Genomic DNA, 26,891 nt, shown 5'->3' on the forward strand with positions numbered 1-26,891 from the left:
CAGTGCGTGTGTGAAGGGATTAAGGTAACATAATGGCAGGGACCATATTAGTCCTTGGTGGAGGTGTACTTGGAGCCTAGACCTGCCTATTTGGGAGAAAGTCTGTCTCCTATTTCTGCTCTACCAGAAGAAAGCATAGCAGTTCTGGGCATAGAAAGTCATCAAAACATCAAAGCATTTGCATTGGTGTTGACACCATGTCTTCTTAGGGGAATAAATTAAAAAAAAAATAGGAAAGTTATTCCATTTACCAGTGATGACATTATTGTTCCTTTTGTCAACAGGCAAGGTGATGAATGAAGTCCTGGCAGCTTCCAGTGTCCCAGGCCTTGTAGAAATAAGTGAGACAGACGTGCTTCAAAGTTCTAATGAGCGTCACAGCGGAAGCATTAAAAGGAGCCCCGCCGTTGCCTGTTGAGAAGGCTCTGTGCTCTCAGGCGCGGTTTCCGATTGAATGCAGAGGTCACACGCATGCCTCCCTCTATTACCTGTCGGAGCAGGTTTAATTTTATAAATTCTAGACACAAACTCTATGAGTTTCTAGTTCATAGTTGTTCTTTTTGAGGATCCACTCAGACGAACAGTATTACATCCGTAAGAGATACGCACTCCCACTGCCCACAACTAGTTGGGGAATCACTGGCGGACGAACTCCATCAGTAGCATCGCCCGGTGCCTGATGGGAAGGACAGGAGGGCGAGGAAACCCTCCCCGGAGAGTCGTACAGCCGGCCAGAACCATAGTGTTACTTACTACACCAGCGATCTTTTTTTTCCTTGAACACAGTAGCTTACTACTACTGGAAAGCCATGTACAAAAGCCTGGCCGTGGCTTCAGTCCATTGTTATTACTTACTTTCGTGAGCACTCAAAAACTCTGAAAGTTGTTCAGAGTTTCATTTTTTTTAAAAATCCTTTTTAATGCATCTTTGAGAAAAATCCAGGGTTCAGCACACCACCCTGAACCTTTTGCTCCGGCCTTCTTGTCCTGTCATGCACGCAGCAGGCGTGCTGGCCGAGATGAGAAACCTTGTGGGACAGGAAGGGAAACTGATAATCAGGCCTACTGCATGGTAGTTTACCGCACTTCATGAATTGAGGCAGAGATGGTGACAGTCTGCTGCACCAGACCTGATTTCTGCCTTTGACGACCACCAGTGTTCACACGATACCTGGGGGGGGGACTTAAAAATTCAAATGTGAGCACCGTTTATACCCAAAAGAGATTATTTTTAATTATTCTTTTGCTTGTTTTGTCAAAAAAATTAAAGTGCTTGGAATTCTTTATCTGTGGTCCCTTGGAATGTAATCAATGAGAACTCTAACCTCCAACAGTATGATCTCACTTTGGACATTCATAATAAAAGCTGAAACTCGTTTTGGTTGCAAGTCCTTTCTTTTGCCGTGTTGGGTACATAAGTCGAAATTTACCTTTGCCTGGCGCCCCTGCTGTCGCACCGGTGTCTATACAAAGATGCATTCATCTTTCAAGCCCCACCCCCAACCCCCGTCTTTTTCACTGGATGACTGACAGTTTCCAAATTTGAACAGCCACTCTTCTATGATTTCCTGGAAGACCCAGAGATCTTTGGATGCCAAAGTCTTTTTGAATATGCATTGCAACATGGGCTAAAGTTATCTCCCAAGGACTGTAGCAAGGCTTCCTCGAGTGCTTACATTTGCTATTAAACGAATCATAGTGCGATTATGCTACGTCTTGGCTGGGCCGTAGTTTCTGCTAATGAGCTGGAACCTGGAAGAGGCTATGGCTGACAGAGTGACACGGTGTGAGCTTTTCAGAGCATCTTTGTTTGACACTCCAGCATGTTGGGGTGTCACCTTATGTATTCCAGCATACTGAAGTTAAGAAAGAAAACAGCTCCCCCAAAGTCCAAACATGCCAGTCTTCGGAAGCGTGTGCACATCTTGCTTGGCACTCTTACTTAAACCTGCTGTGGCAATAAGAAAGAATCGCTTTCTGTCTTCGTAGTTAATCCTGCAATGCACAGGTGCACTACCCACCTAGCATCTTCCTCCTGGTACCTAATCCTTATCCCCAACGAAGAAACAACACAGATTGGGGTTCACCAGGGTAGTCTAGTGCATATATGAGCATACGATTTGGGAATTTGGGGGGCTGGGGAGTTGGCTTAGTCAGGAAGCGATGGCCACACAAGTAGAAGGACTTGAGATTGGTCCTCAGCATCCGTGTAAAAAGCCCCTGGTTGGGTGATGTGCTTTCATATCCCAGTGCCAGGGAGCTAGAGACAAGGAGACCTCTGGTGTCTGTAGGCCAGCCAGCCTAGTCAGTAAGCTCCAAATCCCAATAAGAGACCATGTTTTAAAAAATATGGTGGACAGCTGCCCCCCACCACACACACACATTGAGGGACAACGGCCCAGGTTAATCTATGGCTTACACACACAAACTGATTCGACTGTCTGTAGCAGTAGATCCCGGTTCTTCCTCCCAGCCCCATGCTCACAAAAATAAGACTCAGACTCAAAATATGTTTACTGATACCTTGGGCATATAGCCAGGCCCTATTCTGACTAGATCATAACTTAGATAACCCATTTATTTTAACCTATATCCCGCCACATGACTGGTTACCTGTGCTTGGGTACTGTTCATCTGTCTCCTCACATTTTCCGGGGCAAATCTCCTGCCTGGCTCTATCCCAGAATTCTCCTCCCAGATGTCCCACTTCCTATTTGCTCCCTATGCCATAGGCCATCAGATTTATTATTGATAGGTGCCACATCCATACAGACATAAGATAGGCTCTCTGCAGCCATCTTTTTTGCTAACAAACACGGGATATTACTATGTTGCCCAGGCTGATCTTAAAACTCCTGGGTGCAATCCTGTCCTACTTAACTAAAGTGTCAAGTGGCTGGAGCAATAGATGCCTTCTACAGTCCTGCCCTTTGATTGTTAAACCTTTAAACCGGGGGAAGCAGAGCAGGTCCTGAAAGGTTCCTTCCATAGGTAGAGTGATGGGGCAAAGTAGAATGGTAAGGGACTTAAAACTGAGCTCATGACTTCAAAAGCCAAGCACATAGGCGGTCAGCACTTAGCTGGAGATGCGTTTCTGAAGGTCACATGCACTGAGGGGTCACGCATGAGAAAAGCTCTCTTTCGAGCATCCAAGGACAACTGTCTTAGTGGTGGGGTTGGTGACATCATGGCTGGTTGATCTCAGAAAGCTCCATTTCCTGCCAGCATCCGCCCGGTCCCCTGTGCTCGCTATATTCCCTGAGTGCTACCCTACCCCGCACTCCGCAGCAAAGGAAGCCTTTCACAGGTCCTCTCTCTGGAGAGACCTCAAAGGTTGTTTTTTCAGACAGCTTTGGGTGTCTCTGACATGCTGGAACCATTGGGCAGTGGCCTCCGCATGGGTTGCTTGGTTTTGTAAGAGCCAGCCTCTCGCCTGAGTTCTGGGTTGGTGATTTTATTCAGATGAGGTGAATAGTCTGAAGCAGTTCCTTTGGTAAATCAGTTCTTCATAGGATAAAAAAGAGAAAGAAATGGCAGCAACAACAACAGAAACCACACTGTTTCAGAACGGCCTCCCTGAAGGAACCGCGCAGAGATGCTTTACCGTTTGTCAATCATTTGGGCTTTAAGTGGTCAAGCGAGGCACCTAGTTCCACGCTGCAGAAGGCGGGCTCCTCCCGCTCAGTGCTAGTGCCTTCCAGAAATCTGCAATTTCTGCGTCCACTCATTAGAGTTGGGGTCACTCCACACACTCACGGTGGCACCAGAGCCGATCATTTTCTTGGCTGCACACTCTCTTGGAGGACTACCGGGCATCCCAGAGTGTTGGTGGTTAGCCTGTCTCTGGTTTGCTTAGGCCTTCTTCACCGCACCTTTTAGTGTATGTGAAAAATGTTGGATTTACTCCTCTTACGAGGCACACCATCCTTCATGGTGCTGTTCCCCATGGAAACGAAGAGTCGTTTCATGAGTTATATGGAAGCAAGATGAGGCCCGTTGCCACATACACTTATGTCAAAGCAAGAATAAATACCCTCCCATCCAGAAGGGTACAAGTAGATTAAATGCCTATTAATATGATTTAGTAAAAAAAAAATCATGAGCTATTAAAAACATAACACGCATTTTGTTAGCTAAAAACGTATGTGATTTCAAGTTCTATGCTCTGATACGGTTTCTAAAGACACCTTCCATAAAATCAATGTGAATTTTAAACTTCCCTGAAGCATCCACAGCTGTAGAAGGAACCGGTTTTCCGATGCCTAGGACTGTCAGCGTTCACGGTTAAGAAAAAATTCTGATTTTGCTTTCTCCAGTTATTTTCTGATCCCTGTGGGGAGAATACTATTGAATGATATTGAAGAAAGGATGGACAGTCAGACTGGTGTTTTAAACTTTGTGGAGTCTAAACAGAATCTTTATCTAGTGAATCCTTCACAGAGGATCACACTCACATTAAAAACTTCCCCTCCCCTCCCAATGCCAAGCAGGCTAGGTCAAAAGCCACGGCTGGTCACAAACAGGTCAGATCTCTGCCACTTGTCATTGGATGGCCTCTTTGTACTGTCAGGGGGAAATCTTTTTACTAGGGAAAAGGTAGTAAGTTTTACCCCAAATACCTGTATTTTGTTTCTGCCATGTGGAAGTAAGTACACGTATGTGCTTGTATGAACAGGTCATGCAGTTGGAGGCCCATCGACCACAGTCTTAGGTAATAGAAAAGTAAAATGCCTGAATTTGAACCCTGCTGGGGGCTGCTGAGAGAGCAGAGGATCTCAGAGGCCTGTCCTGGCTTCTTCAGCATGTGTGGCCAGTCTCTGTATAACAAAGCTGCCAGTGCCTGCTGGTGCCCACCCCCAAGCCAGGACTTTCGGAAGAATGTTGCATACACAGGTGTCACCAGACACAAATTTATCCAGCATTCACCAAGTGCACAGTACTACTGTGCCTGAGATCAAAGATGAAACCCTGTTATAGATCATTGTCCAGCCACGTAGGATCCCACACTGAAAAAGGAATACAGGTGAGCATTGTGCTTCACAAAATATGAGCATAAAAGAGGCTCACAGAGACAGGTCCAAATTAGTAATCTCTTCATCATGAGAAGTGAAACAGGTCTATGTAATAAGTGATGCTTTTGGCTCTGCCCTAGCCAACAACAAGTTTATTGTTTTATTTAGATCCCAAACCATCAGAGTCTGGCTCCCTGGTGACAGTGAACCATTTCTTTGTAAAGCGTAGGCTTTCCAAGGACTTTTTGTCTGATTTCAGCGTCCTACAAGCAAAGATCCTTATAGCAAGTAGGCATTCAGATGAAATGACTCAACGTTGAAGATCCTCTCCTGTCTCAGGCAAAAGGGAGATGATTTCAAAGCAAAATAAGGCAATACTTTTTTTTTTTACTCTTAAACTCATACATGATCCCACAAATCTGTTCCCAGCTTACTTAAATAGAACCCCTGGTTTCTGAATCCCTAATCTTTATGGTTACTTTTACAAGTCCGATCACCCATACATGATGCCATCAGACTCCACATAAGGATTGTCACATTTGACCAATAAATAGATGGAAGGAAAACAGTTCAAAATGCAAGGACAATGGCTAGCTTTTACAACCTTTGGAGAATTATAAATGAAATGTAAGAAGCTATTTCTACTAAAGAGCTGAGTGGATTTTTTGAAACAGCTTTTTATTAGAATACTAATGTTGAGGGCTGTATCAGAGCACTGGCTACTCCTGCAGAAAACCAGGGCTCAGTTCCCAGCCCTTGCATGGTAGTTCACAATCATCTGTAACTCCAGTTCCTGAGAATTTGATTCCTCTTCTGACTCTGAGAGCACCAGGTATGCACACGGTGCACACACATACATGCAACCAAAACACCCATATATAGAAAATAATATTTTAAAAATAAATTATAAATTATATACCAATAGATATATAGACGTGCACACACATATTTAGTGGAAGGTGGATATATCGCAGAAGGACAGTGGAGTGGGATACTGTTACTGGAATTCCAGCTGTTTTCTGATGTGGGGCCATCTTCATGGTGCACAGAAGCGAGGATGGTTTAACCAGATCTTTGCTGCACTTGACACTGCGGAGAAAGACTGAGTGAACGAATCTTCCTTAGAGAAGTGCAGAGAAAGACTGAGTGAACGAATCTTCCTTAGAGAAGTGCAGAGAAAGACTGAGTGAATGAATCTTCCTTAGAGAAGTGCAGAGAAAGACTGAGTGAATGAATCTTCCTTAGAGAAGAGCTCAGGAAATACAACACCGGGCAAAGGTCAGCATCAATGGTCACAACGACCTGAACGGGAGTCTTGAGGGACATAGGTTTGCCTTGACAATTCAAATGCTTCCACCTGACTGTAAGCATACGAATGACAGCTGGCTGCCAACTACCCTGCCTTTGGACTTCAGTCAAGACATAGCTTGAGTGGTTCATTTCCTTAAAACCCCACTGGAATTCCTACTAACTGCACTTTCTATAACTGGAACGCCACCACACTCTTCAAATGTAACACCACAGTTTAACCACTTCTTTTTTTTTTTTAAGGATTTATTTATTTATTATATATGACTACACTGTAGCTGTCTTCAGACACACCAGAAGAGGGCATCGGATCTCATTACAAATGAGTTGTGAGCCACCATGTGGTTGCTGGGAATTGAACTCAGGACCTCTGGAAGAGCGGTCAGTGCTCTTAACCGCTGAGCCATCTCTCCAACCCCGTTTAACCACTTCTTTAACGCATATGTGTTTTGTGTGAGGAGGATGGGGCATGTAGCTGCCACAGTGTGTGTGTGTGTGTGTGTGTGTGTGTGTGTGTGTGTATGTGTGTGTGTGTATGTGTGTGTGTGTATGTGTGTATGTGTGTGTGTATGTGTGTGTGTGTATGTGTGTGTGTATGTGTGTGTATATGTGTGTGTGTGTATGTGTGTGTGTGTATGTGTGTGTGTGTGTGTGTGTGTGTGTGTGTGTGTGTGTGTGTGTGTACTTCTCTGGGATGGAACCATCAAACGATCTGAGTATCAGGCAGGTAGGAAACCCACACCAACATCCAAGCACCAAGCTCCTTGACTATGAATATTGTGGAATCTTCACAGCATTTCTGACACATTTAGTCCTCTTGTAAAAAAAATATTACATCATCTTTCCTTTCAGCCCCTGCTCCTGGAATGGTTACTCTGAGTCTAATTATTTATTATATTAAATGTGCTGGTCACAAGCTTTGGTTCATACCCTGACCAGCTCTTAACTTATTTAACCATTCAAACTATGTCTACCACTTGGTCAGTTACCTTCCTCAGTCCTGCCCTTCTTCCTTTGCATCTCTCAGAGTCTTACTAGAATCTCTCCTTTGTTCTATCCTGAGTTCAGCCACTTGCTGGTTTACATCTCCATCTCCCTGTCTCCCCACTCCACCCCTGAGTCTCCCTTTTATTTCCTCACTCTTTCCCAGAATCCCCTCTCTTCCTGCCAGTGTCCCACCTCCCATTTCCTGCCTCAGCTCATTGGCCATTGACTTTTTTATTGGCAGGCAATGCTTATAAGAGATTCTCTCTACACCTCTATTTGGTAAAGACCATGACTTTTCATCTGACTTGGCAAAGAGCTTGCTAGCCCTCCAAAACCACAGAGTCAACTTTACACTAAGGAAACAGACTTAAAGGAATCAGTTCAAAGATGCAAGGGCAGTCAGGAGCCGATGAAGGAGGAGATAAGTGAAGAGGGAGGCCATGTTCCTGTGATCTGACAGTATTGATCACCTGCAGCCCCTGGAAAGAAAGCTGAGCTATGTTTGCTGATGAGCAGTATCCTTGGGTCTACCACCGAGGTAGAGTCAGACAGCTCCAGGGGCTAGCAATAGGCAGGCTCAGGAGACACAGGCCACAGAAAGCTAAAGGAAGCAATGGAGTCAGACCAGCAAGCTTGCTTCCTTCCTTCCTTCCTTCCTTTTTTCCTTCCTTCCTTCCTTCCTTTTTTCCTTCCTTCCTTTTTTCCTTCCTTCCTTTTTTCCTTCCTTCCTTTTTTCCTCTTTCTTTCTTTCTTTCTTTCTTTCTTTCTTTCTTTCTTTCTTTCTTTCTTCCTTTCTTTCCTTCTCTTTTCCCAAGGCTCATGGACCCAAGAGAGTTTAGAGATTTTTAAAGTTCTTTGGTATCTTTCATGAGACTGTTAAACCCAACAGTAACAGAACTCCAATAATACAATAATAATAATAACAGCAACAACAACAACCACACAGGGCTTGCCCAATGCTGTGATCAACCAGGCTTGCAACAGCCAGGGGAACCCTGGGAAGAGCTGAGAGATACTTTGCTATCCATCCCTGGTAGAGAACAGGTTAGAGGTTAGGGGTTCGGGCTTCACACATGTTTCATCTAAATTGAGGAGTTCTCAGCTCTATTATACGCTAGGAATCCCCCTCCTCTAAGCCTGGTTTTCCTCGTCTGTAACAATGGGAATAAGGCTGCCTGCCTGGTGGATCATTTTGAATTTAGTGGAAAGTAGACTAGGTGTCTAGCTGATCTTGTCATATCCATTGTGTCTAGCGTATTTTGTATTTTGTATTGTGGAACCGTGGTAACTTCTTAAAACAAAATGTTGAGGGAATTAACCTTTCGAGAAAGGAATAGGGTCATCTGAGAAAAAAAGAAACAGTCTTTTTATTTCTTTTTTAATGATTCCTTCTGGTCCCTGCCCTGCCACAGCTGACCTCAGCCATAAACTCTCCCGTTTGATCTTAATGTTCTAATACAGGGTGTCATGAAGCCTAAGCCAGCCTCTGTCTCAGGCTCTATAGCCACAGATGGCCTAGAATTCCTGATCACTCTGCTTCCACCTCCCAAGTGTGCACCACACTTGGCTCTTGGCTCTCTATTTAAGTACTCAAGAATTAAAAATCAAAGAAAGGGACTGGAGAGATGTCAGCGGTTAAGAGCACTGACTGCTCTTCCAGAGGTCCTGAGTTCAATTCCCAGCAACCACACGGTGGCTCGCAACCATCTGTAATGAGATCTGATGCCCTCTTCTGGTGTGTCTGAAGACAGCTACAGTGTACTTATATATAATAAATAAATATTAGAAAAAAATCAAAGAAAGAAAACAGTAGGTTACAAATGATTCCAGTGAACTTCTAAAGAACTGGGAAGGGACATGGGAGGGAAGAAAAGGGACATAGACCGCTCCAGGGGGCACAGGACATCCTTACAGAGGCAGAATTGGTGCCACATGAGGTTTGGGTTGGGGTTGTGCTGGGGCCTGGGGCCTGGGGCCCGGGAGACCTCAGAGAGGGCCGCTAGCATCGACTACTCCTTTGTGTAATTACAAAAGCGTAACTTTTGTACCCAGAGTGCACAGCTGGGGCTCAGCTCCTGGGGCTCAGCAGGTCCTTTTGCAGCAGAGGGCTGCATAGACTCTGACGTTCAATCATCCCTCTCTAACCACTTGGAACACGGGTAATCCTGAAGCTGCATCCATGTTTTCCCGGGGGTGGCAAGATGAGGAGATAAGGCATTCAGGGGTTACCGGAAGTCCCTTCCAACCGTCTCCAGAGCGTCTCAGCCTCACCACTCCTGCTCTGAGATCCCTCTCCAGTCCTCACCCAGGCTCCAGGTCCTCTCTTCCCCACCCTCTCTTGTTCCCACTCCCGTCGCATTGGCTTCAGAGAGCTACAGAGTGACCTGTCAACAGGCTTTGAACAGACTGTTCTACATCCCGACTGTGGTCCCCTTGCCCGGGCTTGGGGAGCTGTCTGGCTTGTGAGGAGTGAGTGCAGGACGGCAGAGGGCAAGCTGTCCATTCCCTCTTGGGCAACTCATTCACGTCTTCGCACAGCTGCCACTAGGTCCACCCCCTCCTACTGTCTGTGTCTTTAGGCTTAGGGCCTGGCCAGAGACACCATGATGATCTCACCTTGAAATCTATAACTTAACCGCACCTGCAGAGGCACCTTTTCCAAATAAGGTCACAGCCAGCGGTCTCCGAGGCTCCGACAGGATGCGCCTGTCCATCCTGCCCCTTTGTAACACAGTCGCAAACCCACATTCCTGTACTCCCCTAAGATACGGGTGTCCTCTGGATACACCGAGCCATCCATGGATGGAAGATGGAATATTCTAGAAAATCACTTAAATAATAGCAAGCTGCTGGTTGGGGAGTAAAGTTTCATATGAGGATCTAAGCTCTGTGTCCAAGAAATTTATCTTGGAAAAAAAAAAAAAAGATCATCAGGTGTGGTTGTGCACATCGTAATCCCTACAGTTGGGAGGCAGGGGCAGGAGGAGCAGGTGTTTAACGTCATCCTCGGCTACGTGACAAACTTGAGTATAGCCTAGCATACCTGAGAACCCATCTCAAAACACAAACCAAAAAGATGGAAAGCCTCTCACACCCTTGTGTCTCACGCCTCTCCCTGCCTCTGCCACCTCATGACTGATTCCTGAGTCCTTCTGTCTCCCTAATGGGTACAGCAGTCACCATGCTTCCTCCTTCCCCCTTCCCATACCCGACATGTCCGTGCATACGTGTAAATGCCTACCCTCTCTCAGGAAGAGACCCAGCGACGGTCGCTCAGCAGGTTGTCTTCAGTTTGTAGACCCCAGGCTTGAGCACGCAGGTAAAAAGCTGGAGTTTTTGCCTGGAACCCCAACATTGGGAAACACACAAAAGGCAGATCCTGAGAGCCTGCTGCTGGGCTAGCCTGGTCTAAATAGTGAGTTCCAGTTGAGTCATAGACCCTGTCTCAAGACAATAAAGAGGGAATAACAGAGGAAGACACGATCTCCTGCTCTGGGGTCCCCATGCCCACACATGGGCTTTTTCTCTCCTCTTTCCCATCCTTCCTCTCCCTGCCTCTCCTCTCTTTTTCTTACACACACACACACACACACACACACACACACACACACACACACACACACAATCTGAAGTGTAACCTTGTGTAAAACACTGGCACACATGAGGCTTTGGTTTTACAAACCAGCCCCCACGCCCTGCACATCAGAATAAACAGCAAATACAACCCCAGCTCACAAGCCTGGCATTTGAGCCTGTGCGACTTCTTAGGCTCCCCACCTCTGTCTCCTAACCATCAGGACTCACGGCTGCTTCTCATGCTCACATGCCTCTCCCACAGTGTGCCCCGCCCTGACATCATTTCAAGGTCCTTAGGCCTTGGGAGCCCAAGACTTTTATACTGAAATCTTCCAGCCTGTACTGAATCAAGCATTACAATGCACCCACCTGCCACATGAAGTATTTTTGGGCACAGGAATATTTTAAAGGCTTTTGTATGCCAGTTTCAGGGTTCACGTGACTGAGCGAATCATTTGAGAGTGCATGCCGGTTTCAGCCGGCTGTGAAGTATTGCAGGCATTGTGGGTAGGGACGGTATCCAGCCTGCAAGTCTTGAAGTAGAGCAATGTCTTCATGACCTCTAAACGCCAATGCTAGGCCCAGCTTTGTTCAGTCTCCTCATGTTAAGCAGCTACAAACTTCAAGCCTACTCCAAATCCTTACCCATTCCTCACACCATTCTTTTTTTTTTTAAGATTTATTTGTTTTATTTTATGTGAATACATTGTTGCTATCTTCAGACACATCAGAAGAGGACATCAGATCCCGTTATAGATGGTTGTGAGCCACCATGTGGTTGCTGGGATTTGAACTCAGGACCTCTGGAAGAGCAGTCAGTGCTCTTGACATTAAGCCATCTCTCCAGCCCCTGCACACCATTCTTAAATGTGCCCTCTCTTCCCAGAATGCACCTGGCCGACTTCTGCTCATTCTTCAGCTCTTACCTCTTGGGGGCCTGCACGGTGTTTTCTTTGATCTCTCTTCCGGGTCAGATGCCCCTGTCACCTCTCCCCTTGGCACAAATCTGCTTTCCTGCAAGCTTGTCTCGGAATCCTAATTGCAGGCTGTCTATGCATGCCCCTTGGTTCTCTCCCTCATTTCTCTTGGCACAGGGACGCCCCAGGACTCCGATCCTCCTCGAGGGCTCACAGGTCATGATCACAACCCAAGAAGATACTTTGATTTTTTCCTACTTCCGCGTGCTGTAGTGAGACAGGTCTTAGCAATATTCATTATTCTGCCTGGTAACTCCTCAAGAATCATGAGAGTGTACCGCTGTTGAGTCCACGCCAGGGAGATGTGTGCTCTGGGAATGCATCTGCTTAGCTGGATGCTTCCTGAATGATCGGCATGTGTCCCTGGTCAAATCTGTCACCACAGCAATCATTGCCACCACCATCCTAGGTGGCAGATCTAGAACCTTCTGTTTTACAGTGCTGTCCTTGTCATTCCTATGGTAGTCTCCTTGCTACTTACAGTAATGTAGGGAGTTGGGTCATGGAAACAGCAGGTCCCCTACATAAATGACACGCCGCTTGACTATTTGAGATATGGTAAAGGCCAGTCATATGTCACCACTATTGCCCTCAGGGAGCTGAAGAAGCTGAGATCTCAGGATGTATGGTATTTAGTCACAAACTACCGATGTCACTTCGTACCCCTGGATACTTGTGGCTCAAATAATTAACGCTAGTGCCTCTCAGTGGTGCTTGTTCAGCTTTTGGTTTTCCAAGATGGAGGACATATGTCTCAGAGCAAAAAGGTTCCGCAGTGTTTGTCTGGAGACTGATGGAGCTTGGGCGGGGTGACCGCACAAACTTGGCTTTGGTCAGGATGCTGTTGCAAAGCAGGGACTCGAAGTCTATTGGCTAGACCCTTGGCATCGTGGTGGAGCCTGGAGAGCATTCTGTAGTGTCAGAATCAGAAGAGGAGGGCCAGGAAGGAGGGAGGGGGAAGACAGGCCTCATTCACCTCACTGGTGGGAAGTGGGGGTCACTGTGGTTCATTATATCATAGGACGTGAGTGTAATTACTAGTAGGTCTGGTGGGGATGGTGGTGTAGAGCTCAGTTGGTAGAGTATGTGGATTACTGTGTGTGAAGCCCGGAGTTTCAGCCCCAGCACAGAATAAACAGCCCATGGCGGTGCACACCTGTAGTCCTAGTACTTGTATGGTGAAGGCAGGAGCAGCAGAAGTTCAAGGTCACCCTGGGCTGTAGATGGTTGGTTCTCAACCTTCCTACTGCTGTGACCCTTTAATACAGTTCCTCGTGTTGTGGTGACCCCCAACCATAAGATTCTGGTCCTTGCTACTTCACCTGTATTTTGCTACTGTTATGAAACATAATGTAAATATCTGATATGCAGGATGTCTGATATGTGGCCCCTTCGAAAGGGTCTTTTGACCCCCCAAAGAGATTGAGACCCACAGGTTGGAGAACTGTTGACCTACGGAGTCAGAGATCGGCTTGTGCTTACTTAGACCCTGCCTGCCTCAAAGCTAAAGATTTTTCCTATGTAGACCTTTAGACCTTCTTCCTCCCCCGCCCACCCCTTTTTCTCCTGTTCTCCCTCTCCCACCATTCAGCAAATCAGAGAACAACATTCCCACAGGCTTTCTAGCAATCCTAAGGACAGTGGCTCACTCTGCTCACGATAACCAGCAGAACAAAGGCCCAGGACAGAACTGGAAGCCTGGGTTCACTTTCAAAGCATCCCGATTGTCACGGCCCCTTTGAGTTCCCTATCCAGAGCCTGGGAAGATGTGAGGGATGTGACTGACTGGAGAGGCTTTGGGGAAATGGGGTGCATGGCTTCTGCTTACACCTTGGGGACCTTCCCAGGCCTTGCTAGGTCCCAAGAGGCAGATGGGAAAATACCTATTATAGACTGTCCGCTCTCAAAACTCTCTGTAGGCACGCTGCCTCAACCACTCTACCTTCTGCCTGTAGTCAGCAGATCTCAGCTGCAGGACTGGGTGGACACATTCCTTGTAGGGAGGTCACGAGCCTGCCCTGTATGTGTAGCAGACCTGAGTTCCCCACTCAAACCATGCATATTTCTTTCTGGAAGTTTCTGCATATCTCCCCAAAATATCTGCCTTCCAGAGGAGGCCCAACATGTCAGACACGCCTTGAATGTCAGAGGATGACCCTGACAGTATCCTGATGCTCTTAGAGCGGAGTGTCCTTCAACTCTACCCTGGGGCACTTGAGCACGGCAGAGGAAAAGAAACTCTCTGTGCACTGTGCACCGGGCCGAGGACATGGCCTGGAGTTGTCACCTGCATAGCAGCTGCTTTCCTTAAAGCTCCTTTATGACCATCAAACTGTGTGCCAGCTTCATACACACACACACACACACACACACACACACACACACACACACACACACACGTACGTGCGCACGCTGTGTAGACTACAGGTTTGTCTTAATCCTCAAGTTCTGGTTCCTTATGCCTTTGGCTCTTGCATGGCTGCTTCAGTGGAGCCTAATTCACCTTCCAGATGACTCTTGTCTGTAATCCCCCATTTGCCTTTCTCTCTCTTCCCTTTGAAAGCCTCCAGGCCTGCTCCCCCTACCTCTTTTTGTTTCTCAAAAACAGCTCGGAAAAAATGTCACACTTTACCACCAGCTTCTCTGCCTGATTTGAATTTGTGAGCAGAGGTGAAGAGTCAAGGCCAACAGGTCAGCAAGCAAACCTATCAGACAGGCGACTCGGAGTTGACCGATCAGTGATCGGTTGATCAGTGGCAAGGATCACAGAAGAGAGAGTGAACATTAAGTCTGCTCCCAAGCCATGCTAGCCCGTAGAGGGAGTCTGGGACCCACTCTCAACCCAGACATCCGTCCTCAGCATCATGTCAGGAGAACAAGACACAAGGTGCATGGAAGAAACACAGGACCTCTAACACAGCGAGCTGACAGCATTAACAAGCTAAGGTTTGAATGAGTCCTGCCCTGAGCCCTCCCTGCTGGTCAGGAATCACCTGCCACCTGAGCTACACTCATTTGTTGCTGTTCTTAGTCTACAATGATCGCAACCTTGTTTCCGTTTTTTTATGTCTAAGTTGAAAGGGTTCAATGATCAGGGATATAAGGAACCAATGTGATCATTTTACAAAAAGAATCCTATTTTGTTTCTCATTAATAAATCCCATAAATGCTGATGTCTTTAGCATTCATATACAGAGGTCTATGTGTACGTTTTATTACCCGATTCTCTTCATAACCCTCTGAAATAGATTCTCCTATGACCACTGTGCAGGCGACCGGGGAGGGTGTGCTTACTAAGATCATAAACTGTAAATGGCAGGGCCCGTCTTTACCCTCAGCCTAGAGGGGAGGCATGTGACAGTCACTTAAGTGTTTTCACAACCCAGACTCAGCTAGGAGGCGAATTCAAGGCCAGCCTGGGTTAACTATTATCCTGTCTCAAAAAGAAAATAAAACAAACTCACAAACACAGCCCCTAAGCACTGTGACATGCTCACATCCAGTGCCCCACGGTGGAGAAAGCTTGCCCCTTGAGTCTCCAAGATAAGGAACACTATCTAGAACTAGCAGACACTCTGAAACCCTCACCCTTGTCAGCCTGCCTCTTTCCTTTTATCATTTATATACACGGATTCATTTAGTCAGCCATTGCAATTTTGTTTCTTTCTGCCGCGGATTATTGACTTCAAAGAGAAGGAATTTGATTCTAGGGAGAGGACAGTACAGCATTCTAACACTTACATCTCTGAGTTGATTTTTATTAGCTCCTCTAGTACAGTTACTAAAATTCTCAGCGAGAGTTTCGACATCTCTAAAGGCTGCCCCAAGAGGGCGCTCCGCACAAGCCTTTAATCTACTCACTCGGGTCTAGCCAGTCCTGAATCTGGGTTTGGGAACAGCAGTATTTTCAGAACAAGGATTGCAGGCAGTCCTGTGTGAGCGCAGAGGAAGTCCATGGACCCATCAGGCTGCGAGAAAATGTGCAGAAACTGGAGGAATTCGTCTGCTTACTTTTGTTTTTAAATTTTAGAGAATTTTATATTTATTTGTTTGTTTGTTTGTTTGTTTATTTATTTTTAGTATGCTGCACGAAGCAGGGGTGGGGCCGGAGGAATGACTCCATGGTTAAGATGCCTGATACTCTTCCAGAGGATCTGAGTTCGGTTCCCATGTCAGGCACCTCACAACTGCCTATAACTCCACTTCTAGGGGATCTGACTTCTTCAAAAGCACCTGTACTCAAACCCATATAGACAGACAGACAGACAGACACACACACACACATGCACACACGCACACGCACACAACTGAGAGAAAGAGAGAGACAGAGTGAGGAAGATAGAGTGTGCACTCACAGAGGTATAAGAGTAACAGAAGAACTGCCTACTGGGAGATCTAAGCTCACAGGACAGAAGTCTTGAGAATTTAGGATTATTAGAAAGATCCTTTAAGGAAAGCTCCTCTGATCCATTTCCTCCGTGGACTCACAGCAGCGGGGCTGTTGAAGTGGCAGGAAGATTTTGAAACAGGGTCTCCCAGGTTGTCCTCAAACGTGTGATTCTCCTGCCTCTGCCTCCAAAATGCTGGGATTAGAGGCATGCAGCATCGTGCCCACCCTACCCTTAAGGGCTAGGAAGGGAACGCTCTCAGCTCTTCCTGCACCCCTACCCAACCGTGACTGTGGATTTACCAGGGAATTTAGCTTCTCTTCACCAGTGCTTCGTGGAAATACGAGACAAACAAGCTCAATCCCTCATCTAGATGGAGAGAAGGCCACAGGGGACTGAGTTGCTGCCAGCCAATGAGCACTCCGTACACAATAGGTTTTGATTTAATTTTCTTGGTTAATGAAGAGCAGTCGTCTCGGCGTCTTTTGTTCCTGGAAGGACATCTTGAGATTGATTATAATTGCTGAGCGAGGGAGCCTGAGTTCTTTGTCGGGGCAAGGAAGCGGCTGAAGGGTTCACTTAAACCCTGGAGGTCAACCCTGTAGCCCAGGAGTAAATTGCTTCCACTTGGAGACGTTGAGCCCCCTTATCTATTTCCACGGAGCAACTTGCAAGGTCTGCCCCCGGGGCACAGCAGGCTGTCAAGGGAGCAGGCTCCTCCAGGGCCCTGATGCCCAGTGTTTGACTATGCTTATGAGGCCTTGGGTGCCAAGACGGTAGTTTTACCACCATGAGTTGGTGACACTTAACATCAAAGGCGTCTTATCTCCCAGCCACCCACATTCTTCAAGGAGCCAGTTAATAGGATTATGAAAGGACAAAGGCCAACCTTATCCACCCCCCTTCCAGGGAGGCCCCCCCACTTCTGCCACATAGTTCTCCTGGGAAGTGAATTTTTCAATTTCCTGCACTGACAGTGCTTAGCATCTTTCCACCCTTGAGAAAATGATGAACTTAAATCGTGTGAGTTCCTTCTCAGGGCAGCATAGAGGAGCTGTTTGGGCTAAAGTTTCCTTTCTTTCTGTATCAATTAAGATGGAGACCTAATCCCTTGGACCCATATTCATCCTCTCTCTCTCTCTTTCTCTCTCTCTCTCTCTCTCTCTCTCTCTCTCTCTCTCTCTCTCTCTCTCTGCCCAGAGCTCACTTGATTTAACTAGCTGACTGTGAGCCCCACAGATCCTCTTACTTCTGCTTCACCAACATTGGGAGTGCCACATCACCTGGGTGTTGCTGTTTTTTATGTGGGTGCTGGGCATCCAGACTTGTGTATGCACAGCAAGTACTTCGTCCGCTGAGTTATCTCCCCAGCCCTGGGAATTCTCCTAAGTTATTGTCTTCTTAGTTCAATCTGAACCATATTCTCTTGTAGACCTTCTACCAACCAACTCTGGTCAAATGAAAGATGAGACAAGAGAGAGGGAGGGGAGAGGGGAGGCATTAAAAACTTAAATTAAACCCCAGACGCCAGAATTTAAAGACCGCATATGTTCGTTGGCAGGGAGGAAACATCCAAGATCAAAACACTATGTTTTATTAGTCAAGAGGCAGACATCCTAAGGTGATTTGGAAGAAGTGGAAAGCTATTTCTTCCAATGGGCTTTTATCTTTAGATTAATAATAGGCACGGGGGGGGGGGATCCCACACTTAGCCTGTGCAAGACCTTAGGCTGATTTAAATTAAACAACAACAACAACAACAACAAAATCCATCTTGGTGCAGGAGAAAGACTGGGGAATAGCAGGCCATTAGCAGCTAACCCAGGCAGACAGTAGGCATGCACACCTGGTCTCCTCTTCAGAGCCACTTGGCACCCCTGCCTGGAGATTTTTAGGGTCTTCAAAACTGTAAGGTAGGCAGCATTTATTTCTTTGTCTGTATAGTGCATTTCACTGTTAGTGAAATGTTAGTGCGTGTTAGTTAGTTAGCTAGTGAGTGAGTGAGTGAGTGAGAGGGCCACTAAGGCATCAGCTAAGAAACATTCTGATGAGGGGCCAACGAGATGGCTTATCAGGTAAAGGAGCTTGCCTAGAAACCCTGATGACACAAGTTTGAGCCCCGGGACCCACATACAGGCTGAAGGAAAGAACTGACTCCAGAAAGCTGTCCTCTGGCCCCTATGTATGTTTTGTAGGAGGTGCTGCCTGACCCCCAATAATAACGAACAGTTTAAAAAGAATCCAGTAAATATCTAAGTGGGTTACTTATACTGTAATGTCATGATTATACTTTCTAGCTACCTGTGTAGATCAGTTATTGAGCACATGCTTAGCATGTGTGAGGTTCTGGGTTCTCTCCATAAAACTAACTAGCTAGCTAGCTAACTAACTAACTAACTAACTAACTAACTAATTAATTAAATGGATTACATCTTCCAAACAAGGGAGACTGACTTGGAGCCTATTGGAGTGTTCATCTCATAAGCTTTTGTTTGTTTGTCTGTTTTGCTTTGTTTTTGAAATGGGCTCCAACTTTGTAGTCCAGTGTGGTCTTGAACTCACTACGCCACCCAAGCTGACCTTGGATTCTTACTTTCTCTCGGTCTTCCAATTCTGTGCTCACAGGCATGTACCATCTCATCTGCTGAGCCTTACTTTCATTTAAACAGATGTACAGGAGAAAAATGGGGTGACATAAGTTTTGTCTACATTCTCTTCAGATGGCTTGTGGCACCCGAAACGACAGCACAATGGAAAAAGGTTGAGTCCAGGGGGACAGACAGTTTTACACTGTGCATCGGATACCTGTATCTTATCCAGTCTCTGCTCTGCTCTGTTAACTGGGGCCATCTTAATTACCTTTCTATGCTCAGACGCCATGGCCTTCCGCTTACAGAAGGAAGGGATTACTTGGGCCCACAGTTTCATGAGGATAGAGTCCATCACCACCACTGTGGGGAAGCCTGGCAGCAGCAGATCTGTCAGCAGCAGGCAGGTATGGCTGCTGCAGCTGGAAACCCAATGCTAAGGGCTCACATCTCGAGCCACAATCAGGAAGTAGAGTGCACACTGGGAATAGTGGGAAGCCTATGAAACCTCAAAACACATCCCCAGTGAGGTACTGCCTCTAGCCAGGCCATGCCTCTGCCCCCTACCCCCAATGTCACTACCAGCTGGGGACTAAGTATTCAAATGTCTGAGACTATTAGGGACATTTTATTTGTACTGCCGCAGGGAGTTAGCATTTTCCTGTTCAGATGGGAACACTAAGTAAGGCAAGCATTGGACCCGTGATGGGCTTTGATGATGACATTACAGGCAAGGACAACCTTCCTCTTCTTCCTCTCCCTCCTCCTCCTCTCCCTCTTCCTCCTCCTCTTCTTTCCTTCTTCTTCCTCCTTCTCTTCTTGTAGTTTGATGACTTTTTTACACCCCAAAGGCAGTTTCCCCTTCCTCCTCTCCTCCCAACCCCTCCCTCCCCAACCCCTTCTTCCTGCCACCCCCCCCATCCACTCCTCTTCTGTGTCTTTCCAGAAAAGGGTAGACCCCCCCATGTATATTAACCAGTCACAGGATATAAATTTGCACATCCTCTCCTACCAAGGTTGGACGAGGCAACCCAGGAGGAGGTAAGGCTCCCAAAGGCAGCATCGGAGTTGGAGACAGCTGTTGCTCCCACTGCTAGGATACCACAGAACTTAAAACTACAGGACAGCAACATACGTGCAGAGGGACTGTCAGTTGCCCTGGTTGTCGGTTCAGTCTCTGTGAGCTCCTGTGAGCCCAGCTTAGTTGGATAATCCTTATCTCTATTCTAGCTACAGGCTGGACCACTGGACCGATTCTTCCCGCTCTGTGCACAGCCTCATTCTCCCCTTTTTGTCCAGTTTGTTATTCCCACTGAAGCATCTTCCTTCATCCAGCTTTATTTCCCATCTTCCCTTTCCGTCACGATTTTCATAGTTCTGCATGCCTCCAGAATTATTTTAATCATTTTCTGATACCGTCTCCCTTTGCAGGGGCAGAGAGGGCAGTGTGAAGGACTGGCTCTCAAGTGCTAGGCAGAGTGCCTCTTTAGAGAATGCATTCTTTAGGCTCACTTGGCAATTTTCTGGGTTTCTCAGTTTCTTTGTTTTAGACAGCCTCGTGTAGCCCAAGCTGGTCTTAAACTTTGCTGTGTAGTCAAGGATGGTCTTGAACTAATAATTCTGTTGTAAATGTCCCAAGTCCTGAAATTCTAGGTGTGTGTGCCACACCTGGTTTCCTGGGGCTCAGGCATGCTAGACAAGCGCTCTGCCAAGGGAGCCACATGCCCGGCCCAACAGTGTTCTGCTTCGAATGGTCTGCCATTCACTCTGAGTGTCTAATACCTACGTCCTCATTTGGGAACTTGCTCTCACTGGTGCTAGAACAGTCCTCTTTCCAGTTCTCTTTTTTCTGGGGTAGTGGAGACCTTGGACTTCCCTCCAGCCTCAGCTTGTCTCAACAGAACACATCTCTAGCTAGAAACTAGGCATATCTAGTTCCCCTGCCCTTCCTACTCTTTTGGCTTTGGATGAAAGTCCATTGGGGGGCGGGGGGGGGGGAGAGAGAGAGAGAGAGAGAGAGAGAGAGAGAGAGAGAGAGAGTTTTAACAACTGATTTGCTGTCGAACATGAAGCTCAAAAGTCGAATTATCCATCACTGCTCCTGTACTCTCGTGTCTGAGATTGGTGGCCTGGTTTTTCTACTGAGGAGTCTCATTGATGTAAGCCCTAAACAATTTTAAACCCACAGATTAGGAACATATGTCTCTTCCTGTCACATGCTGTGAGAGGTTTCAGCTAATTCTGAAATCTGTATTTAAGGATGCCTTTAAAGCTAAATTGTAACTTTATAGCTACAGTATGTACAAATTGTATCAAGTGTGGCTGGAGTGGCTCGCAGAGTTGGAAGGGCTATCTCAGCCTCCTGTTATTATTATTATTATTATTATTATTACATTATTATTATACACATATGCAGTCTGTTTCATTTTCCTTGTTGGATGATAGTACCCAGTGTGGGTGTATAGGGGAAAATACAGTGTGGACATGTAGGGGAGGGTGCAGCATGCGGGGGGAGGGTACAGTGTACACATGGTGAGGCCTGCACACATAGGGGAGGGTGTTGAGGTGGGGACTTGTTCTCCCTCCCTGATATTTCTCTCAGGAGTCAGGAATTGATTTTTGTCAGCACGTCTTTAGCTCACCCCTTGAATCTGTTCATAGTTTATCTGCTGCCTCTTGGAACACAAATCATATTATCTACAAGAGTTCAGGCCTTCCTCTCTTTGTCCTAAAATCACCTCACCCAATCTTTGCAGCGCCTGTTGGTTTCCATGTCTGGAAGCCATGATGGTATCTGCGTCGTCTCCGCCCCGCTGCACGGCTGTGGAGGCACTGACAGCATTGGCATTTGTAAAGGCCAAGAAGGCTCCTTTGGGTTCAGAAGGGGGGAGGATCGTCAAAGGGGACTTCCTTGACCAGGCACTAGGTTTGAGTGTGTGTGTTTGTGTGTATGAGAGCGCATGCCTGCATGTGCGTGTACTTGCTGTTCCTCGGGTGTTTTCTACCCTTTGTTTGTTTGTTTAATGTGTGTTTTGTTCCTTTTGTTTTGGGGACAAGGTCTCTTGCTGGCTTTGTTACCAATTAGGCTAGGCTAATTGGTCAAGCCCCACTACCTACACTGTAAGTATAAACTACCATACTTAGATTTTTTTTCTTTTCCTTTTTTTTTTTTTTTAAATATGGGTTCTGGGAGGGAGGTTTAATTCAGATCTTTCATGCTTCCGTGACCAACACTTGATTGTCTCGCCAGCTCCCCAGCCCTACCAAATAGCTGTGTTTTTAATTTTTTAAAAAATTTTGTATTTTATATATATATATATATATATATATATATATATATGTATGTATGTTTTGCCTGCATATATGTCTCTGCACCACGTGTGTGTCTGGTGTCTTTGGATCTCTTGGAACTGGAGTTACAGCTGGTCATGAATGTCTACGAGGGTGCTGGGAATCGAACCCAGATATATCTGGAAGCCCAGCTGGGGGTCTTAATCACCGAGCCATCGATCCAGCCTAGGTTTTGATAAGGTGCAGTGGTCTTCCTTGTTAGTTGACCTACGCCCTTATGATTGTTGAAAAAGGGGTTAAGTGTCCCACACAGTCTTAGTGTCAGTGAAAAACACAACCAATCCAAGGCATATAACCCACGCTCCAAATCAGGCTGGCCCGCCCCTCTTTAATGGGACCATTGCAGGCATGCCAAATACTACAGCCAGTCGATTGTATACATCTGGTAAAACTTTTCATACCAGCTAAGGTTTGCGGCAATGTGATTTTAATTACAGACAGATTGGCTGGAAGAAAACACGGGAACTAAACAGAGAGTAGAGCTAAACACAGGCCCTTTCATAAATGGTCCTAGTTGGCTTTAAGTGACTGCTGGGGACAGCGATGAGCTCAGGGGTGGGGTGGGGCTCATCTTCAGCCCAGGGATGGTTGTTGACAAGGAAGGGGGTGGGTTCACATCAGTGGTGATTAGACTCCTTTTGAAGTTCAAGCAGGCTGATGCTTGTCTCCTGTTACCTTGGTCCTTGGGACCACAGGTGTCTCTGCCAGACATTGCTCTGGGTCCAACCACACTGGCTTTGAAGGCCTGTGCAGTTTTGAGTCTTACCCCCTAAACAAGCCGTATTAGCCCGTGCTCTTGTTTCTCCAAAGTTCATTCCACAGAAAGATTTCAGATGTGCAAGCAAAAGCACAGGAAGCCAGCTGCACCAGGTTAGTTTCCCTGCCTAGAGCACAGGGGGACCCGACAGTCTGGAATGTGAGTCCCCAACAGAACAGCACCCTGTGATTTTCTTCAGAACTCTCTAGAAGGGTTCTTAACTGCCCCATGGGTAAGCTGCTGTGATTTCCAACTTTCTTTCTCTGTATGGGCTGGAACTATGACGCCCTCCCCCGCCCCTTAACCCCTCTCACCTTACCAAGATGTTCACTGGAGGAAGCTTGCTGTTTTCAAAACACAAAACCTGACTAAACTGTAGGCCTTATCTACATAGTCTCCTGGAGGAGAAGATGGGTTTGGCTTAGGAAGTGTATAAGATGACATCTGGTTCTCCAGAGCACCACACCCCCATCCGGCTACCACCTCAGACCATTGCCAGAAAAGGGTCAAGCATGTGTAGTGTGTGATTTTTGCTTTTGAGGAACTAGTGCTTGGCTTAGGGACTTGTCAGGGTCTCCTCCTGGGTGTTGCTGGAGCCCCCACCATCCCCTGGTAGATGAGCTGGGAGATTCCACTTGCTGGAGAGGAACCTTTCCTTACCTACCATAGTGTTTGGCCAGGGAGAGCATAGGTAGTCCTGCCCTGCCCTGTGACTGATTGGCCTATCTGGATGCCTGGCATAGATGCCTGGCCTATCTGAACATGCCTTCCACGTTCACCCACCTCTCTGGTGACGTGTAGACCACCATCTTCAGGAACAGATGCTCTACGGTTTGTGATTTGGCTTCAGGCATTCATCTTGTGAATGTCACCTTAGCCTGTGGGGACCTCTGGGTATTGACTGTTTAATCACAGTCATCATTCAGTTTTAGTCCCTGTCTTAGTTATGGTTATTATTGCTCTGATGAAACCCCATGACCAAAGTGACTTGGGGAGGAGAGGGCTTAGTGGGCTTCTGCTTCCACAGCACTGTTCTTCATCAAAGGAAATCAGGACAGGAACTCAGGCAGGGCAGGAACCTGGAGGCAGGAGCTGAGGCAGAGGCCATGGAAGGCTGCTGCTTACTGACTTGCTTGACCTTCTTTCTTATAGAACCTGGGACTCCCGGCCCAGGGATGGGATAGCCACAGTGGGCTGGGCCCTCCCCCATCCATCGCTACTTGAGAAAATACTCTACAAACTTGCCTGCAGCCCGGTCTTAGAGGAGGCATTTTTCAATAGGTGGTCCCTTCCCTTGGGGCTGTGTCAAGTTGAACGAGCCAGTGCGATCACTGTAGCCGTGAGTTGTGTGGGATATGACAGAGGTACTGGTTACCTAAAATGTAGTCCCCCGAAAACCAACTCCTCAAGGGCAGCTTCTGTATCTCAGGCGCTTCTCTAAACCAGGCTGAAGGAGGGACCTGACATTAACTTTACTTATTTGAAATGGACTTCTAAAAATATGTTGAAAATGAGAGAAACCTCTAGTCCTTGTCTTTCTTCCCTTCTTTCTTCCCTCCCTACTTTCTCTTTCTCTTTCTTTCTGTTTTAAAACTTTTTAAAAAGTATTTTCAATTACGTGTGTAGGTCTCTCTCTCTCTCTCTCTCTCTCTCTCTCTCTCTCTCTCTCTGTGTGGGGTGTGTGTGTGTGTGTGTGTGTGTGTGTGTGTGTAATATGCAGATGTCCAAAGAAACCAGAGGACCCTGGAGCTAGAGTTATATGTGGTCATAAGCTGCCCATTTTAGGTGCTGGGAACTGAACTGGAGTCCTATGGACAAGTGCAGATTTTTAACCACCAAGCCACCATCTCTCCAGCCCCCTTTCCCCCCTCTCCTCCTCCTCCTCCTCCTCCTCCTCCTCTTCCTCCTCCTCCTCCTCCTCCTCTTCCTCCTCTTCTCCTTCTCCTTCTCCTTCTTCTTCTTCCTTTCCTTCCTTCTCTTCCTCCCTCCCTCCCTCTCTGCTCCTGTCCCATCTTTTCTCTCACTGTAAGATCTTGCTATTTTGACCAGGGTGCCTAGAGCTCCTGGACTCAAAGTTATTCTCTCTGTTTCTGCCTCCCAAGCGGCTGGAATCGCAGGAGTATCCCACTGCTCCCAACTCCCCACGCCACCCGGTCCCCACCTTTTAGAGAAGAGGTCCTACCCTGTAGCTCAGGCTGACCTTGGACTGTCAGTGAACCTCCTGCCTCTTTGTCCAGCTTACAGGCTTGAACCCATCCTGCCCGACTTGTTTCTCTCTTGGCAGGTACTTGAGAAATTGTGTTTTCATGCCACCTCCTGGCAGTGATGGGGGCACAAGGGTTTTTGTGGGAGGTGACATGTTTTAGGCTTCCTAGCATGCAGCATGCCGTCCGTGCCTTGATGATGTTCAAAGTGAGCTTTGCGGAAGGACACATGGACTCTGCTGTAAGAACAGATGGGTCTGTGGAAGCGGATGCAGAAACCAGGTGTGTGTGTGTGTGTGTGTGTGTCTGTCTGTCTGTCTGTCCGTGTCCCTTTCTCACAACCATCACACATTGGTTTGAAGCTTTGTGGAGTTTGCTCTCAGGTTTCAGGGGGAAACATCTCCTAAATGTGGTGGTCCAGAATTTAGGTTTGGCTTGCTCTCCATCTCAGCCTGCTGTGGTTGGCTGAACCATGTGGTTCCTCAACCATCCTGGCGTTTCTCAGCAGGCCAGGACGTAGCTTAGAGGATGAAGAGGCCCTACAGAAAGTGACAGAGCCCAGCATCTTCCTGGATGTCACACTGCCAAGGGCTAAAGAAAGGGAAGGAATCCTCATTGATTTCAGGGCAGCAACTTTGCCTTTGCCTGTGGACAAGCTCCAGACCCTTTGTCCCCTGGTGGGGGCAGTTGCTAAAGCCTGGTGCGGCAGCTAGAACACAAAGCCCTGCTTGTCTCCACCCTCTTCATCTCGTGGAAACCTGTCAGGCCGCCTCCCCAAAGGCCCTGCATTTATTTTAAAGAATGTTAGAAAGGAAATCTATCGCTTACCATCTTCCTCCCTCTTTGGGAGTGTTTATTGTGATTGGAGATCATTCTGGTCCACATGGCTGCGGTTTTCCCCACTCTTTCTTTGTGCTCATATGTTAAATAGCTCTGGGAGAAAATAAACAGACCGGGCCCGTTTTCACTCCAGTGATGGAAGAGGGAGAGACCTTGGACTCTGGAGAGCTGAAGCTGCAAACCCAGGCTCCGCCTTGGCTGTGCGCTGGCTTTTCTCACCCTGGAGTCTGGCCAGGAGGCTCTGGGAGGCCTTGGCTAGTGGGGGTTGGGCACCCAGACGCCATGTCCTGCAAGCAGTGTGACTTGGCATGAGATATGGAAGAATTTACCTGGGCTCTGTCTCAGCCATTTCTGCTGGAAGAAGAAATTCTGAACTGCTCCAAACTGGAGGAAAACCTAAAAGCAGGGTTTGCCTGGGAGAGGGCTCAGTGGGTTAACCTCTTGCTGCTCAAGCATGAAGACTTGAGTTTGGATCTCCACTAACCACATAAAAAGGCAGGGCATCACACAATGTGTCCCATAAAACCCTAGCTCTGGGGAGGAAGATATAGGCAGAGGTCAGCTGGCCAGCAAGTCTAGCGAAGTCGGTGAGCTTTCAGTTCATTGAGAGACCCTCTCTCAAAAATGAGAAAGAGAGGCATTGGGGAAGACATCTTGGTATCTACTTGAGCAAATGAACTGTATACATACAGTTACCGTGCTGATGCAACACACACACAGACGTGCACACACGAGCACACAAATGCACAAGCATACACATGCACACACACACACACACAAACGCACGCACGCACGCACACATACACAGGCAAGAAAACTAAGACTTGAACGTTACTTCCCAAGCTGCAAGACACTGATTCTTAGAACAGCAGATCACACACGCTTGCTGTGTAAGACTTGCAA

At 47.1% G+C, this 26,891-nt stretch overlaps 1 protein-coding gene across 10 annotated transcripts in view; it reads left to right on the top strand.

Moving 5' to 3' along the window:
* Positions 1–26,891, top strand: part of Scaf8 (SR-related CTD-associated factor 8) — a 188,191-nt gene that overhangs the window by 126,818 nt on the left and 34,482 nt on the right. For 4 of the 10 annotated variants that reach the window (XR_010062898.1, XM_039098275.2, XM_063280845.1 and 1 more), the window contains one exon: positions 285–1,377. The exons of the other annotated variants lie outside the window; for them this stretch is intronic. The gene's annotated coding sequence lies outside the window, so the exon portion shown is untranslated. Of the gene's footprint in view, positions 1–284; positions 1,378–26,891 lie in introns of those variants that run through there. 10 annotated transcript variants of the gene reach the window in all.

This window comes from Rattus norvegicus, chromosome 1, assembly GCF_036323735.1.
Source record: "Rattus norvegicus strain BN/NHsdMcwi chromosome 1, GRCr8, whole genome shotgun sequence".
NCBI lineage: Eukaryota > Metazoa > Chordata > Mammalia > Rodentia > Muridae > Rattus > Rattus norvegicus.